Source organism: Octopus sinensis, linkage group LG12 (assembly GCF_006345805.1).
Source record: "Octopus sinensis linkage group LG12, ASM634580v1, whole genome shotgun sequence".
NCBI classification, from domain to species: Eukaryota; Metazoa; Mollusca; class Cephalopoda; order Octopoda; family Octopodidae; genus Octopus; species Octopus sinensis.
In genome coordinates this window covers 33,513,405-33,517,266 of record NC_043008.1, presented here as the reverse complement: position 1 = coordinate 33,517,266, position 3,862 = coordinate 33,513,405, and positions in this window count along the sequence as shown.

The window sequence follows — 3,862 nt, the reverse complement described above, 5'->3', positions numbered from 1 at the left end:
GATGGTTGTTTTTCTTCTAGCGCTCGCTTAAGCCGCTCAAGCTGCTCGCAGTAGATCTCCTTTGTTATCGTTTGGTTTCGGTTTAAAAGTTCAAAGTAGACTAAACCTTTCATATCCCACCAAACAGACAACAACACCTTACGTGGGTGAAAACCTTCTTTAGACTGGGGTGCCGGAGTTTCTCCTTTCCCTACCCACTGTCTTCGGCGCTTGACATTTTTATAGAGAACCCATTTCTATTCACCAGTCACTATTCGGTTAAAAAAAGGTTCATTCGTGAGATGTGACAGCAAAGGAGAGCACACATGCACCCTCTGCGCACAATTAGACTCGGAAAGTTTGTGAGGAACTCATTGATCCAGTTTGCCGACTTTTTCCGAAGGGATGCATGTGTCGATAAATGGTTGAATGATCAAATCCAAGCTTCTCTGCTTAGTTTCTCAACAGTTACGATGGCATTTTGTTCCACCATGGTTTACAGGACCTCCTCTTCGAGCTCTACAGATCTTTCAGGACGAGGCTCGTATTCTAGGCTTACGTTTATTATCTGATCCCAATATTCTACATTAATATTCCTCACACTTTCCGTTGCGTTGTTGCCTTTATTGAACTCATAAAGCAAAATATGTCGAATATGCTCCTTTGTCCCTCCCATTATAGCTTTGAAAAAATAACTGTTAAAGTCGAACTGCACTCTTCAAAACTTGCACTGAGAATAAGCACACTGTAAAATTACTACCTGCTTTTATAGCAAGTTGATGCAGGTATTTTATCCCGTCCCTCTCCGACTTTTATTTAGTTCATGCAATTGAAAAAACCGCATTATTTATGGGATGATCCAATACTTATTACTTGAATGTTATTACTACGTTGGTACATCACAAACTGGCTGGACTTCTGCTAATGTCAAAGCAACGCTAGCCTCAGACTGAGCTGCAACACGAGTATGTTTTTCAGTCTGTATTTGCCGATTAAAAATATGTTTTTTTTTTAGTTTTTTTCTTCTTAGAATTTATTTCATTATGGTGATATTTCAGTGTCAAACCGGATACATTTGATAACGGGATTGGATTGCGGAACAGACAGTTCAAAGTAGGACCGTCCCGGCCAAACCGGGACTTAGTAGTAAGCTTATAGATATTGTAAGTATACTTTTTCTAAAAATGAGGTTAATAGATTGAGAAATCATAATCTTATTAACAATAAATCATCTCAGACGTTTAGACATTTAATAAACATAATCTTGCTGCAGAGATTGTTTTGGATTAAAATCTAATCTCAATGAAAACACGCGGTCAATTACTTAATTGTAACTATTTTAGATTTGTCTTAGAATTTACACCGCTCTAGTATGGCTGAATTACAGTAATTTCATCTCAAGTGACCACTCAATCTGCGAGAAATAGAAGCCAAATACTTATGTATTGTTTTAAAAACGGAAGCGGGCGTGTGCAGGGGATAAGATAGCCCTTGATACGTTATACCTTACAGAGTGGAAGATCACAGTTTGAACGCCTTTATTAATAAGTCTGCTCAATCAAAGGTGATCCGGGGTTAAGCAATGGATAAACGACACAAAGAACCGTAAAGAAAGCATCTTCGCCGCCGCTCAACTAGTTAAAAATTGTAGCCCGGTTTTCCTGATAACTCTTTGCCGTCTTAGAAAGGAAAAAGAAAGCAAAAAGAAAAAAAGAAAAAAAGAAAAAGAAAGAAAAATGACATAATGCGGTGCCACAGAAAAATATGGGGTGGTAACGATATGAATACTTATAATGTTTCTTCAATCAAGACTGAATTGGGTCTAAATAATGATGGAAATAAAAAAATAAAAAATTGGAATCGTAAGGATTGTACGATAACAGACTTATGTCTGTTATCGTACAATCCTTACGATTCTGTGATCGTCTTTGATTGAGCAGACTTATTAATAAAGACGTTCAAACTGTGATCTTCCACTCTGTAAGGTATAACGTATCAAGGGCTATTTTATTCCCTGCACACGCCCGCTTCCATTTTTAAAACAATACGTAGGTAATTGGCTGCTATTTCTCGCAGATCGAGTGGCCACTTGATGATGAGATGAAATTACTGTAACTCAGCCATACTAGAGCGATGTAGATTCTAAGAAAAATCTAAATGAATGCAAACGAGGATCGAAATCGACATTGTAAAGCCACTAACATATTCGCATTATATTGATTTCAGATTTTGGCACAAGGCCAGCAACTTCGGGGAGGGGTTAAGTCGAGTTGAGCATCCCCAATGCTCAACTCGTACTTATTTTAACGACCCCGAAAGGATGAAAGGCAAAGGGGACCTCGGCGGAATTTGAATTCCGAACGAGAATACAGATGAAATGCCGTTATTTTGCTCGACATGCTAACGATTCTGCAGTTTGAATTATAAAATAATACTAGGTTTCAAATTTTGACACAAGGCCAGCAATTTCGGAGAAGGGATAAATCGATTACACTGACTCCAGTGCTCAATTGGTACTTGTTTTATCGACCCTGAAAGGATGAAAGGCAATGTTGACCTCGGCGGAATGCTAACGATTCTGCCAGTTCGACGCCTTCTGCTCGCATTATACTGGCTTTTTGATCTAAAACAGATTAACAGAGTTGGTAAAGAGTCGGACGAAAAGATTGCGTTTCTTTTTTTAATATTTTGTTTTATATTATGAATTGATATCCTGCCAAGATGGATTTTATCTTTCATTTTTTCGAAGTCGATAAAATAAAGCACTGGGGATCGATATAATATTCGTTTGAAAGCATCCTTAATGTTAATGGCATTGTAATGGAAGATTAAGAACACCTTTGCATTAGAAAGACTAATTAGGATTACGGACATAAAATGAATATAGTTGTAGCGTGGTGGTGTTTGCTCGTTGGCTTCGTTACACATGGGGTTTTCTGTGTTGGTCATGGGATGAAAAATAAAGACAACAATTTATACACATTCAGAGAGACAACTCTGGCGTCTACGACAAAATAGCTGGTACGTATCGATCTGTGACACGGCAGTCACAACTGGGGTAAATATCATGCAAAATTCATGACGGAAAATCTGTATCTTCAATCTGCACGGCTGAAGAATGGGAAAAATGTGAATGAAGTTGTTAAAACAACTGTCTTGGCATTCTGAGATTGCTGCCCCAAATCCACCTTTTATAAGGCTCATTAGAAGGTTCGAGAAAGTCAAATCACGTGATGGGTCGACACTGATTGGGCGGTTAATCGGCCGACTACGTGAAACAATAATGAACTCAACGTGGCATTCGCACGGCTTTCCAGCGATTCGGTCTCAATTAAATTAAGAAAATTAGTGTCACTTTAGCATGCGATCTAATTAGCCATTTATACTTTAGCGTGCAGTCTCACCTCACTGCAACAGCTTTATACTGAAGGATCATAAAAGCATATCGAATAATTCTTTCTTTCTACTATAGGCACAAAGCCTGAAATTTGAGCACTTGTATTTATTTTATCGACCCTGAAAGGATGAAAAGCACAGTCAACCTCGGCGGAATTTGATCTCAGAACGTAAAACCGGATGAAATGCCGCTAATAATCTCACCTGGCGTGCTAACAATCCTTCCTGCTCGCAGCCTTAATTTTGAATAATGATTCATTATTAAGGACATACATTTAATCATACAATTCACAATCTTCAAAAATTGCTAAATAGGTGCAGGTGTGGCTGTGTGGTAAGAAGCTTGCTTCCCAACCACATGGTTCTGAGTTCATCCCCATTGTGTGACATCTTGGGCAAGTGTCTTATACTATAGCCTCGGACCAATCAAAGTCTTTATGGTTATCATCATAACGGAATTCATTTGAGTTACATAACTAATACAAAC